This window comes from Cupressus sempervirens, chromosome 1 (assembly GCF_028749045.1).
Source record: "Cupressus sempervirens isolate cs-2001-9-10 chromosome 1, ASM2874904v1, whole genome shotgun sequence".
Lineage (NCBI taxonomy): Eukaryota > Viridiplantae > Streptophyta > Pinopsida > Cupressales > Cupressaceae > Cupressus > Cupressus sempervirens.
Genome location: NC_143118.1, coordinates 232,589,136 through 232,604,837, shown reverse-complemented (window position 1 = coordinate 232,604,837; position 15,702 = coordinate 232,589,136). Strand labels below are relative to the sequence as shown.

General features: G+C 32.2%; 1 pseudogene; it reads left to right on the top strand.

The window, feature by feature from the left end:
- The window catches only part of LOC149577018 (heterogeneous nuclear ribonucleoprotein 1-like), a 187,101-nt pseudogene that overhangs the window by 11,931 nt on the left and 159,468 nt on the right, over positions 1-15,702 (top strand).

Below are 15,702 nucleotides of genomic sequence, written 5' to 3'. Positions count from 1 at the left end.
GATTCAAACTTATTGGTAACATAACTTCCTATATCTTAGAAATACACTACATTGTTCAGAGTAATGGATAATGTTGAGTTAGGTTTTCCTTCAATGGGTTTCATGGAAATAACCTTCAATTTTGGTCTCTCCTCATTCTCAAAATTGTGAACTATTGACATATCCATGACTCTATCAAAAATAAAATATTATTGAATAAACTCTATGGAAAAATGATGAAAGACCTCTTTTTGAAAATAGAATTTTCTTTGAAATCATCTTGTCAAGTTGCTTCTGAGTGCTCTATGCTTCTGATGTAATCACAATGAAGTGGTAATAAATTTTGTACTCCATTTATTCCTCCAATTTGAACTTGCATTAATTACATACTTTGAAAACATGGAAAACTATCAAATACATTTTGAAATCAAATAACTTCTCAAGATCTTCTATTTGATCTTTATATGCTACCTGAGGTTTACAATAGCTTCCTCCCATTATGTAAATTCTCCACAAAACTTTGCTCCACAAAATTCTCAATAAGAACATAGTTTTCATTTTTTGCTATAGAATTAACTTTCTCTGTAATAATAGTAACTCTTAATTCCTTTGTAACTAGTTTAGATAAGCTCTAAATTACAAGTGAGCTTAGATACCATATAAACTTATCTTGATACCCCTTTTCCTAACTTTGATACCTCTAGTTCCATCTCTAGATGAAGTTTTCAAATTTTGGTGTTGTGAACAAGCTTAATTCAAGTCAATTAAATCAAACATGATAATTGACTTTGATTTTCCTATCTCATCATGTTCTAGCTTTTCTATTTAGATGTCTTGTCCTTCTAAAAATGCCTCATTGAGTTCTTCTTGAAGTTCACTAACTAGATTTATTTGTTCCTTATTGTCTTTCTTAGTTCTAAAGTTCCTATCATTGTTCCATCTATCATTTTAGATGATTTTTCCATCATTCCTTCTATCTTTGAAGTTTCTTCCATGGTTCCTTCTATCTCCAAAGTTAATTTTGTCTATTTTGCAATACAATTATGTATGTCTAAAGTTGTTTCATAACTGACATATTGGAGTTCTACTTCTAGGGTTCTATTGATCATCAGGTACATAAAAATTTCAAGCAATGTGTCCAAATTTGTTACACTTATAACACACAATCTATCTTCTATCTTCATAAGGTCTTCCTTCTCTCAATTTCCTTTCATTAGATTTTGTGTCTACAAGGTTAGTATTATACATTCTACTATTTCTTCTATAATTATCATATTTAGATTTCCTACAATCAATTGCTATATGACCCATACCATGACAGTTATGAAAATAAAAGTCCTTAACATGATTATATGAATTATGTGTACAATCTCTTTTCATATGACCTATTTAATTACATGAAAAAAACTTACCTCTATATTCATACCTAGTTTCCTTAGGAGATTCTTGATGCAAGGAGGGAAGGGAAAAAAATAGGGCCAAAGGTACACCTAGCAATCCAAAACAACCTTGCAGAGTTAACACAACGGAAGAAAACACACAAAGAGAACAACACCATAGAGAGAGAACAATATTCTTTTATCGATTCATAAAAATAATAGCATACATTCCTAGCTATAAGGCCTTCTAGGTTATGGCTAGGTACAATACAGATTCAAGATCAAAGATCCAACACCAAGGTTCCAAACTTCCATGTTCTACTCTAAACTCCCAAAACAAATTTACAACACTCTCTCAAACTTGCCCTAACTCTAAGCCCAAGTACTATATTTTTACTTTCCAAAATGGCTTATAGAATGTTCTATATCATTACATAACAACAAGGCCAACCCAACAATAGTATAGACACATCTCAAGAAAAGATCTTCTGATGCAGGAGCATCTTGGTTTTTCTCGGTGGCTACTTCGGAGTTCATGAGAGGAAGCTCGGTAGTTTCTTTGAAAGGTGCTTGGACTACTGCTCGGCATGGTCTGAAACTTTAGTGCCTGTTGTAAACCATGTATCTAATTTTCCACAATGAGTTAGAGGATGAAAATTTTAGGGATGAAAGAAGGCCTAGATTTCTAACTACGGTTTGAAGCTCGAGTTTTAATTCATCCGGAGCTAGGAGATATCACTATTTTACTAAGAAATCAATTTTGGAAATTTAATTGTTGTAGGAGGCCAACTTTGGCATTTAATTTGTATTCTAGGCCGACTTGTGGCTTAGATTGGTATAAGTAGGGGTTATTGGGAAGTCTTTAGTCATTATTGATCCATTGGGGAGAAGTGGAGGAGCTTGGAAGAGTGAATTTGGAGAAGGGCTAGTAGCTGCAGCTTAGAAAACAAGGAGATTGCTTGGTGGGCTTGCAAGCACAAGTTGAGATCTTCCTTGGGTGTTTCTACTAGAGTGAGGTTCTAGACTAGCTAGGGTTTGGGTTGGATCTTGAGAGATCTTGCAAAAATGTTATTGTAATTACTATTGGATTTTTAAGTATAATAAAATTGTCTTCATATTGTTGTGATCTTGATTGTGAGTTTGGAAGGGTGGTGGTTGGCCCTTCATAAAATGCAATAATATGGAGACAAGAGAGATGCTCTTCATTTTTGCAACTCAGCTTCTAATTCATTCACTTGCTTCTGCAAATCAACTAGCAATGATTGTTGATTTCTTGCTCTAAATTTCTCAAGTCGAGGAATCCTCAGAATCCATCCAATCACAAAAGTCATCTTCTTCTTTCTCTTCTCCATAATCGAGTCTTTAGAAGACAAATCTCATGCAACACAAGAACCTTGTACAAACTACCTCGTAGTTGGCGATCTGTCTACACAATCAAGAACTTCTTGATAAACTTCACCCAACTCAAGGTCCTGGTGCAAACCACCTCACGTTCGACGATCTGTCTGCACACTCAGGAACTCCTGCTCTGAATACGTTTCTTTAGATTAATTACTTTCCAAAATGGCTTATAGAATGTTCTATATCATTACATAACAACAAGGCCAACCCAACAATAGTCTGGACACATCTCAAGAAAAGATCTTCTCATAAATGTTGCAATCAAAATAAATTCTACAAGTCTAGTCCCACCAAAAATCTAGAAAACATGTCCAAAATACTAATGCTTGACATGAATAGGATAACTCAGCACATGAGGAGTCACCCAAAATACACTAGGTAACTTGACACATGAAGAATAACTTGGAAAACATTGCAACTCGACAAACATTACAACTAAACAACTCAACACTTGAAGGATCGCTTAGTGAAAACTCACATAATAAATGGGATAATATACTAACCAGTATGATAACATGACATGGGATGGTTTCAACTCAGAAATGACTAAAAATTTATTGGCACTTAGTAATTAATATAACTCGATAGCAGCCAAAAAAATTAGTGGGATAACATGACAACCTAGATTCCCTTGCATTAGACTACTGGGGTAAATAGAAAGGAACTTAGATGCTCCTGCATCAGACTCCCTAGGTAAATAGAAAAATGTATCCCATATTTTTCTTTCAAAAGAAAATTTTGTACTCAGTTCCATCTTCACAAAAATTTTCCACTCCATCAAAGAAAAGAGATCAAATCTAAAAATCAACCATCTATGCTTCATCCATTCAAAAATCAAAATCTCATCCAAACAATCAACATACAAACTCAACTAAAAATCACAATACTCCATCAAAAACTTAGGATAATCATCAGGTATAAAAAATTCATCATTTGACTCATGATACTTCTACATATTAGCAACATTGAATATGGGAGATCTATCCATCTCATCAAGTAACTCAACTTAATAAGCATTTCCACTATCAAATTTCTTCAAGATCAAAGATCTAGCACCAAATTCCCAAACCTCTACATTCTACTCTAAACTCCCAATATTTTTTTACAATACTTTCTCAAGCTTTCCCTAACTCTAAGCCCAAATACTCTATTTATAGTTGCCAAAATATCTTACAAAATGTTCTAGATCATTACATAATTTTAAGGCCGACCCAAAAATGGTCTAGATGCATCCTAAGAAAAGTTCTCCTCATAGATGTCACAATCAAAATAAGTCCCACAAGTGAGTTCACACAAAAAATACAAAAATCATGTCCAAAATACTAATTCTTGACATCAACAAGATAAATCAACATGCGAAGAGTCACTCGACATACATTGGGTAACTTAGTACATGGAGAATAGCTTGACACACCCTACAACTCGGGAAAAACTACAACTTGACAAACATTACAACTAGCCAACTCAACAGTTGAAGGATCACTCTGTCAAAACTAGTAGAATAAATGGGATAATACATAACCAACATGATAACATGACGTGGGATAGCTTCAACTTGAAAATGACTAAAAATTTACTAGCACTCGATAATTGTTGTAACTCGACAACAACCAACATAATCATTGGGATAATGCAATAGCCAAGATGCCCCTACATCGTACTACTAGGGTAAATAGAAAAGACCTCAAATGCTCTTGCATTAATTCCACTTGCTTTGGTTCATCCAATATCTCAACTTATCTTGTCCAACTTCTTTAGGTTTATCAGAAGATTAACTGGATTCAATCTTATCATCAAATTTACCTTTTTCTTTTGGGTCTGATCTAATCTCATGTTTCTTTCCAGACATGTTAAATAGATAACCAAGACCAATTTTATCATAAGTAGGTCTCTGTATTGACTTTGAATCATCAAAATTTTCTCTACTAGAATAAAGCTTCTCAAGTTGTTGTTTGTACTAAGTTAATTTACCTTTTACAATAATGTTGTACTTGTGAAGTTCTTCATGATCATCTTTTAATGTTTCAAGCTCAGATGTCTTCTTTGCCACACTTTCTCTAAGATCTACAATCCTAGTCTTCAAATCAGTTTTAATTTTTGTAGGATCACTCCACAAAGTTAACTTCAGATTCATAATCTTCAATTCATGCTACAAGATATTGTACTCTATCTTTAGCTTTGAATAATCATCATCACTTGTTTTAGATTCAGTAGATTCAGGCTTGGATTTGAGATGGTCAATCTTTTCCTTTAGTTGTTCAATGTATACTTTTGATTCTTCATATCTATCGTTCAGCTTATCTCTTTCTTTAGTAAGGAGATCAATTTTTTCAAGTGCCTCTCCAAGGTTCCTCATTAACTATTCCATATCCATATAGATATTACTCAAGCTGTTAAGCCTCTTCTAAGTAACTGAGCTCTGATACTAATTGTTAAAAATAAGAATTACTAGGAGGGGGTGAATTAGTAATCTACAAACTTTATTCATCAACTAGATATTATTTGTTACTTTAAACCATACATAAAAAAGTAATGAAGTAATGCACAGTAACAGTAAACATGCACAAAGATAACTCATAACACCATATTTTGTTAACTAGGAAAACCCTAGAACCCACTAGATAATATATTAATTTTCAAATTCCTTGTTAGATGATGGACCCTATTAGGAGTCACTAAGAAAGTTTAACATAGAGAGTCCCTGTTAGGAGACTTTGAATCCTTGTTACGAAACTCAAACATTGTTAGGAGTTGTGGTATTGTAGGTGCAAGATGAGCCTACTACCTATATATGCACTTCTAATTACAAGAAGAGCTCACTACCCAAACTAGTAATCAAACTTTTGGAATATAGGTACTTTAACTTCTTCCTTAGTTAGACCTTAGATCACAAAATCAATTTCGCATATATCGCTTTCACAGAAAGTTAGCACATCACAACTCGCATAACTTATATTTCTTATCACAAGATTTCCTTTGTATAAATACCATGCCTTTCATAAATTGCTGCTAGGTTGGCTAAGACCACAATACAATTTTCCAACTTAGAGTAAACATCTATGATGTTGGCCCTAATTGGTCAAGTAATTATTTTGTAATCAAAATAATTAATTTCCTTTAATTTTGTTGTACTGTTACATTGCTAAAACACAAATATCTCTTTTCCCTAAGGTTATACACATCATCATCAACATGTATACTATCTCCATATAATTTCACTAGTCATAATATGACATCAATAACAAGTTACATACAAAATAATACACTGTTGTATACTGAATTCATACTTAGACAATTTTTTGAGTACCAAAAGTTAAGTATCTTTATTTCTGAGGTTTCATCTAAGTATGTACATCATGTGTTTCCATAAATGACAATATTTACATATCTTCATTATCTAATTGCCAATAGATCTTACTTTAGGAGTTTCCTAAATTAATGAAGGAGCTCTATTAGAAGATTTACAGTCACATACAAAGTGATAGAGGGAGAACTTAAATTGATTATATCTACATGACAAAATGACAAGTCTTTGGCATTGTTGTCAAAGAGGGAGATAGTAGAGAGAGATCAAAGGAGATATAAGATTAAGATAAAGGAAAAAAAGAGGAACATATAATGATAGAGGGAGAAATCTCAAGGAGATATAATTTTCTTTTTGGTATTGTTGTTTGTATTGGTTTTCCATGAATGCCAAAGAGGGAGATTATTGAAAAGAGATTGTTTATAGTGTAAAACATATCATGGAACAATCATTATTTTGTCAATGATGTAAAACTCTATTTTTCGGCGAGACAATTGCTTTTTGGTCTGAATGCTATCATTTTTTTCATAAAAAGTGTCTATTAAGCCTAACCAAGTGAATAGTGTAAGATGAGAAAATTCTAGTTTAGGCCAAGAAAAAAGTTAGTATATGCCAAGCATTAGTAAAATTAGGTAAATATCAATCATCAAGGAAATAAAAGCAGTGACTAGGCTAAGAAGATGTAGTTGGTGCCGAGTAACCCAATGTTGGTCGAGCATCAGAAGACTATTATTTCCAAGTGAACAATGTAGATGCCAAGTGTCAAAAAAAGTGCTAAATCAAAGATTTGATGAGTCTAAATCAACTTATATTATTTTTTGAATTATGTGAAGCATATGGAAGATAAGTATGATGAGTTGGTGGCACAAAATTCAAGATGAACCATTTTTAGTTGAATTCAAGGAAGATTGTGATGAAGTTTCTAGAGGGACTAAAATGGAAAAGTGGGCAGATTCATTGAATCTTACCTAACCCTAAAATGGATGATTGTGATTAAATTAAAAAATATTTAAATTCTTTATTTATAGAGATAAAAGGTTAGAAGCAAAGGTTTTCATGTGTGAGAACCTAAGGAAGACAAGAAGTCTAGGGTGTTGCTTTATATGGTAGTTGAATAGAAGAGATAGCAATTAGCTTACAAATAAAGAAGGCTTAAGAGGTTGAATTCTTAAAGAGTGAATAATCTTTTAGAGATGAAGAGTATGAATCCCAAGTAGAATGGAGGACTAAACTAGAGATCTTTAATCAACAAGTGAGTTGTATTTTATTATCAAATCAAGTCCTATTGTTACTTTCTAACAACTCTATCGATCTGGATAAATCCTTTCGATTAAGGTTGACATAACAGTCATTTGTAAATCCTTTGACCAAGTGACATTCTAATAAATGCTCTAAAAATCCTCTAACAAGGCTCACTCCCAATAGGGTGATTGAAATACTTTAACCAAGTCACATTTAATAGTGTGTATTGTAACCTTTAATAGGGTTGGTCTTGAAAAGGTCATCACTTAGAAGAGTGAAATTGTGTAGCATGCTTGTGGTGGTTTTTCCCAAATTGGGTTTCCATGTAAAATCCTTGTGTCAAATTGTGTGAATGAGTTTGTAGTATTTTCATGTTTATATTTCTACAAAGTTATTTTGACCTAGGACAGTGACCTACTAAGTTAAGGTAGTGGATGATCTAATGAATGCATGCATGATATGGTTTTATAGATACGGGTCTATTATGTAATGATACATTTTATTTATACATTTGGACCTTCAAAATACTGATTCGCTCGCCCTCTTAGTTATTCTAAAGGATTATAATAATTGGTATCAGAGCATTGGTGCTTGTGAGGAAATAGTTTGAAGGTACTAAATGCTAACGATCAAGATGTATAGAAAGGAGCTACCCTAACTAAACAAGGAAAAATTTCCTACATGGAAAGTTTGAAGAAGCTACATCTAGGAGGACATAGAAATTATGCACAATCTACCATCACCACTAAGAATTTTGATCCTATTGGAGCCCTTACTATTGATGATATCAAAAAAAAAATACACACACACACACAATTAGGAAATGTTAGAGCTTGACTTTATCTTAAGCTACTCAAAGTTTGATGACATCAAATGATGTAATTTTGATAAGAAGATGTGAGATGCTATAGAGATGATCTATGGATGAGATTTAAGAATGTTCTGAGAGTGAAAGCTGAAACTCTAAGAGGGAATTTTGATAACATGAGAATGCAATAAGGTGAGACTATAGTCAAATATTGCGTAAGAATCAAAGATATTGTGAATGCTGTCAGAGGAGAAAATGGTGTTACTAAAGATGAGACTATGATCAACAAAGTATTAAGAACCCTACTACCTATCTATGCTATTACAGTCTCTTCCATACAAGAACTAAGGTGTGTTCTTGATAGTAACCTAACCATTAAAATGACTAATGGGTAGACTCACTTCTTTTGAACTTTTAAATTTTGATAATTTCAAAATTGAAAATGTTGAATCTACTTTCAAAGCTAAATTGACATTGAAAGAACCTAAAGAGAAGAATAAAAAAGTCAAGGATGTTTCTAGTGATAGTGATATAGATGAAGATGATGTAGAAGAGCTTAAAGCATTTCTAGTGAGGATATTTCACAAAGACAAAGGGAAATAAAAAGGTAAGCTACCTATCATGTGTTTCAATTGTAACAATGTTGGTCATATTGCTGCTAGTGTCTAGAGAAGGAGAAGAATAGAAGAGGAAATAAGTATAGAGGTAAAAGAGATGAGAACAATAAAGACTATAAAGACAAATTAAATAAGTCTTGCTACATTTCTAAAGAGGAAAAAAAAGATGGATTTGATGACCATGGTGATGAAGTTGTGTATGTTGCTTTGAAAGATGACTCTGATGAAGATGAGGTAGTTGAATTGATTTCTTATATGAATAAAAATGATATATGGATCATTGATAGTAGATGTTCATATCATATGACTAGAGATAAAATTAAATTCATTATCCTTGAGTAGTAAAATAGAAATAGTGTTAGATTTGGTAATAATGCACCTTGTCTGATAAGAGGTAAAGGACCAATAAAATTGAAATAAAAGATCATGTGTGACAATGCTTAGTATGTGGGAAGACACAAGGAATAAGGAAAGATTAGTTTATAATAGCTATGCACAAGAGGAGGGAATATATGATGGAGAGACATTTACCATAGTTGCAAGATTGGAAGGAGTAAGAACTCTTCTTGCTTACTCTATAGACAAAGGTTTCAAAGTTTATTAAATGGATGTGAAGTCAAAATTTATGAATAATATACTAGAAGAGAAGGTTTACATTGAACAACTAGAAGGATTTGTTGATCCAAACAACAAGAACATGGTATGTCTATTACGCAAAGCTTTATATGGTCTAAAGCAAGCTGTAAGAGCATGGTATGAAAGGATTCACAATTATCTAGTGAAGATCAATTTTGAGACTAATGATAACAAAAATCTATACTTGAAGATAGAAGGAGGTAAATGGATTTCACTAGCTGAAATATTTGTTGATGATATCATATTTGCAGGACAAAATTGATGCAAGGAGGGCTTAGAACAACAAGGGCCAAGGGCACCCCCAGCAATCCAAACCAACCTTGTAGAGTAAACACAATGGAAACAAACACACAAAGAGAACAACACAAAAGAGAAAGAGAACAATATTCTTTTATTGATTCAACAAATAATCAATATACATGCCTAATTGTAAGGCCTTTTGGGTTGTGGCCAGATACAAAATACATTCAAGATCTAATATCCAACATCCAATTTGCACCACTAGACACATATGCAACAAACTTTTATGTTCTGCTCTAGACTCTCCAGAATCTCTCTACAAAATTGTCTAACTCTAAGCCTAAAAACTCTATTTATGCTTGCCAAAATGACTTATAGAAGATTCTAGAACATTACATAATAGAAAGGCTAACCCAACAATGGTGTAGACACATCCCAAGAAAAGATCTTATCATAAATGTCGCGATCAAAATAAATCTCACAAGTCAACTCACACCAAAAATATAGAAAACATGTCCAAAATACTAAAGCTCAATAGCAATAGGATAACTTTGCATGTGAAGGATAGCTTGACACATGAAGGATAGCTCGGTACATGAAAAATAACTTGGCACACATTGTGGAACTTGTGACACATTATAGAGTGAGATGGGATAATATGCTAACTCGTGTTAACATGACGTGGTATAACCTCAACTCAGAAATGACTATAACTCAGTAAGAATTGGTAGAATGGACACAAATGAGTACGATAACATGTCAACCTAGGATTCTCCTACATAAAAAAATGCATTATGTAGGACATTTGCAAATGAATTGAAGAAAAAATTTGAGATGTCTATGTTTGGAGAGATAAATTTCTTTGTTGGTTTGCAAGTATATCAAATGAAATATGGTATTTACATCAGTCAATTTTTTTTTTTAAAGGAAATATTTAAAACCTCTAGTATGGAGGATTCAAAACCTGTTAGTACTACTATGGTGACAAGACACAAACTATCCAAAATTGATGATTCTATTGAAGTAAATCAAATATTATACATGTCTATGATTGGAAAATTGCAATATGTAGTACATAGAAGACCTTGCACTGCATTAGCTATTGAGATTATTGCAAGATTTTTTTAAAATCCTAAGGAAAGTCAATTGATGGATGTTAAAAGGATTATGATATACTTGAAAGGAACAAAATAATATGGTCTATACTATAAGAAGAATGATAAGTTGAATTAAGAGCCTATACAAATTTTTATTGGGTTGGAAACGTTGACGAAAAAAGGAGTACAAGTGGTGGATAATTTTTCTTAGGAAAGAGATTGATCACCTGGACTAGTAAGAAACAAAATTGTATATCTTAATCTACTACTAAAGATGAATATGTGGCTTCTGAATTAAATTTTACAAATGCGAAATGGATCAAAAAACTATTCAAAGGAATGAAGGAAGAAATTACTAAACCTGTGGTACTGTATTGTGATAACACAAGTGATATAAAAATATCAAAGAATCCTGTGATGCACACAAAGACAAATCATATTGTAATCAAGTATCATTACTTGAGAGAGTTGGTTCAAGACAAAGAAGTGAGAATGGAATATGTGAATAAAAAAGAACATATAGTTGATATATTCACAAAATATTCATGTAAGGATGCCTATGAATAACTTAGAGGTAAACTAGGTGTGATACCCCTATCTAATGCTACTTAAGAAAAAAGAGTAGTGCTCTACATCAACTAAGTTGAATATCATATTTTAAAATTTGGTGTAGTGGATCTTACTTTTGGAGTTTCCTAAAGTAATGAAGGAGATGAATCAAAATATTTACTATCACATGCAAGGGGTGAGCCCATAATAAGGGGTTCCACTTTTTGACCAATTTTGACACTGAAATCAATATTTTGGAAACAAATCTCACATTCAGGGGACTATAAAAGTATTAAGAATTTGAAGATGACATAAACTAGTGATTTCTAGTATTTTGATCCTATTTTGTAATCATATTAATAAATCAAATAAAAAAATTTATTGAAGTAAAAAAAATCTTCTCCCTCGAAAGTTAGTACATATGAAAAAACAATATTCTTAAAGAGTGACAATCATTTTGACAAGTATAATTTTTTTTCTACAAATGATAATGAGGTAATTCTTTTTATGTTGGATTTTTATCATCTATATCTAGAGCGTATATTTGGTTTGATTCAATTTGGTTACATATTGCATAGTTTATGAAGTTTCAAAGTGACATCAATCATAATTTAGACATGCGTTCATTTTGAAAAACATAACTTGATCTCAAAATATTGTAGATCAAATTTTATTTTTCAATAGAAAGTTAACTTAGTAATCCATTTCATCAATTTAAAAAAAAAAAAATTAAAGTAATTTACAATTTTTCCTGAAGTGTTGAAGTCAGTCAATGTTCAATTGTTAATCAACCTATAATGAGTTAAACTCATATTTGACAGTCTTAATGAATATAATACCTATTAAAATTATAGTCATATGAAAGCTTTCTTTTAGAAACAAAATTTGAAAATTTTAGATTTACAATATGAGGTCATTTGATCCCAATATTGAGGGTCAAAAGGCCTTTTTTTTCTTTTTCTCTTGAAAAAGAACAAAGTTTTTTTTTAAAAAAAACATGTTCTTGCAAACATTCTATTTGTGTGAACATATACTTTATGTTGGGGAAAAAAAATATTCATAAGAAAATTTCTATCAAAAAAGATATCAATTACAAGACAAAAATAATGATTTTAGATGTTCGTGCGAGCCTTATGGTTTTTGTGAACCCTTAAATTATGTTCACATGAACATATATTGAAATAGGGTTCACATGAACATAATTTATGGGTTCACACAAATGTGAGGGTTGCATGAGGGTTCGCACAAACCTGAGGTTCAAAGAGGGAGATATAAGAAAGAGGGAGATAGTAGAGAGAGATCAATGAAGGAGATATAAGGTTAAGGGAATGAAAAAGAAAGAGGCACATATACTAATAGAGAGATAAATTTCAAGGATATATAATTATTCATTTGGAATTATTATTGGTATTAGCTTACCATTAATGCCAAAGAGGGATATTGTTGAAAAGAGATTGTTTGAAGTGGAAAACCTATCATGGAACAATCATTATTTTTTCAATGATGTCAAACTTGCTACTTACTACTGAGATAATTATGTTTTATTGATGAAGAGGATTTGAAAATGGAAGATAACAAGAGAACCTAGAGAAAGTTTGAGTTATTTAGTGTATAGACCAAGTAAGACATTGATGATATTATGTATTATTGATGCAAGCAGGGAACATAATCATCAAGGCCAAAGGCACACCCAACAATCCAAACCAACCTTGTAGAGTTAACACAACAAAAGAAAACACACAAAGAGAATAACACCATAGATAGGAAACAAGATACTTTTATTGATTAAGCAAATGATCAACATACATGCCCAACTATAAAGCCTTCTAGGTTATGGCTAGATACAAAATACATTCCAGATCTAAGATCCAGCTTCAAATTTGCACTTTCTAGTTCTGCTCTCAAATTATCTCTAAAAACTACCTAACTCCAAGCCTAAACACTCTATTTATACTTGCCAAAATAGGTTACAAATAATTCTAGAACATTAAAGAATAGAAAGACCACCCAACAACGGTCAGGGAAAATCTTGAGACGAGATCTTAGCATAAATGTCATGGAAAAAAATCTTGCAAGTCAGCTTGTACCAAAAATGTAGTAATCATGTCCAAAATGTTGACACTTGGCATAAACAAGACAACTCGGCACATGAATAGTCACTCAGCATACACTAGGTAACTCAACACATGAAGGATAGCTCAACACATAAAGAATAGCTTGGTACACACTATGGAACTCATCAAGCATGAAGTGGCAAGATGGGATAACATATGAACATGAGTGTTAACATGACTTGAGATAACCTCAACTCAGCTTAAACTAAAAAATTATTAGCACTCGACAATTGTTTCAACTTGGAAATGTTTGAAATTCAGCAACAAATGGTAGAATGAAAACAAATGAGCAAGATAACATTTCAACCTAGGATGCTTTTGCATAAATTGTTGACCTACTTAAGGCTAAAGTAAATGGTTACTTTAGCTAGGTCAAGAAGAAGTGTTTTCATAAATAGTGTTTGCCAATCCTAATTGAGCAAATAGGGTAAGCCAAGAAATTCAATTTCAGGTTGAGTGGAAGGTTAGTATATGTCAAGTGTCAATAAAATTTAGTAATTTTCAAGCATTAGGGAAATAATAGTGGTGACTAGGCTGAGAAGATATAGTTGGTGCTGAGCAACATAGTATTGGCCAAGCATTAGAAGACTATTATTTTTGAGTGAATAATGTAGATGTCAAGTGAGAGACAAAGGTGCTAAATCAAAGATTTGATCAATCCAAGCCAACTAATATGATTTCTTGAATTATATGAAGTGTGTGGAAGATAAGTATGATGAGATGGTGGCACAAAAATCAAGATGAACCATTTTGAGGCAAATGCAAGGGAGATTTTAGAAAATTTTTCTAGAGGGACTAAAATGGAAAAGTAGGTAGATTAATTGAATCTTACCTAACCCTAAAATGGAAGATTTTTGATTAAATGAAAAAAACCTAATTTCTCTATTTATGAAAATAGAAAGCCAAAAGAAAAGGTTTTCATATGTGAGAACCTAAGGAAGACAACAAGTCTAAGGTGTTGCTTCATATGGTGGCTAAATAGAATAGACTGCAATTGGTGTACAAAGCAAGAAGGCTTAAGAGGTTGAATACTTGAAGGGTGAACAAGTTGTTAGAGATGAAGAGTATGAATGCCAAATAGAATGGAGGACTAAACCAGAGATCTATAATCTACAAGTAAATTGTATTTTACTATCAAATCAAGTCCCACTATTATTTTCTAACAATTGTACTAGTCTGGATAAATCCTTTAGATTAAGGTTGACCTAACAGTCATTTGTAAATCCTTTAATTGGGTAACAATCTAATAAAAAAATTTAAAATTCATCTAACAAGGTTAATTCTTTATAGGGTGATTGAAATCCTTTAACTAAGTCACATTTAATATAGTGTATTGTAACCTTTAATAGGGATGACCTTTAATATGTCATCACTTCAAAAGAGTAAAATTGGATAGCATGTTGCTGGTGGTTTTTCCCAAATTGGGTTTCCATGCAAAATCCTTGTGTCAAATTATGTGAATAATTTTGTAGTATTTCATGTTTACATTTATGCAAAATTATTTTGACCAAGGACATTGACCTACAAAGTTAAGGTATTGGACAATTTAATGGATGCATGCATGATATGGTTTTATGGATATGAGTCTGTTAAGCACTATAAAGTTTTATTTGTACATTTGGACCTTGGATAATTGATTCACCCCCCCACCCCCTTCTCTCTATTATTCTATAGAATTCCAACAAAGATTTCCAAACAATATAGTATGTTTCCAAAGATGTTACTTGACTATACTCATTTTTAGGAAGATATAATAGTAATGCTTCTCTGACTCACATATTACATTTGAAAAAATCTAAACCTTATTCCTTAGTAATTTGATTAATATAATTAGCAACCACAACAAGATACTCATACACAATAATACAAAATATATTAACTAGAGAAACCCTTGATTAGAGGGAAAACTCTAGTGGTGATGGTACCCACAAAAGGATATACTAATATAAATGTTCCTTGTTAGAGGAAGGACCTTGTTAGGAGTCAATAAAATACATATCAGTCCCTGTTAGGAGAATTTGAATCCCTATTAGTAGATTCCAACCCTATCAGGAGTTGTAGAAGATAGATGGACCCTCTATCCAAAAAGGTGTTGGGGCAAGATGACTAAATTCATTGTCCAACTAATCTCTATATTAATCCTTGCAAAATAATAGAAATGAACTATAATTTCACTTCCTCTATCTTATCAAGTGGAGTGCCTATTCTGATCTTGTCACCAGATCACCAACTTTGCATCTAATAACTCCTTAGATTACTTACTTGCATTTACCAAATGCTTTACTCTTTCTTATTTAGTTTAATCACTTGCACACTTATCCACATTCATAGTTTAC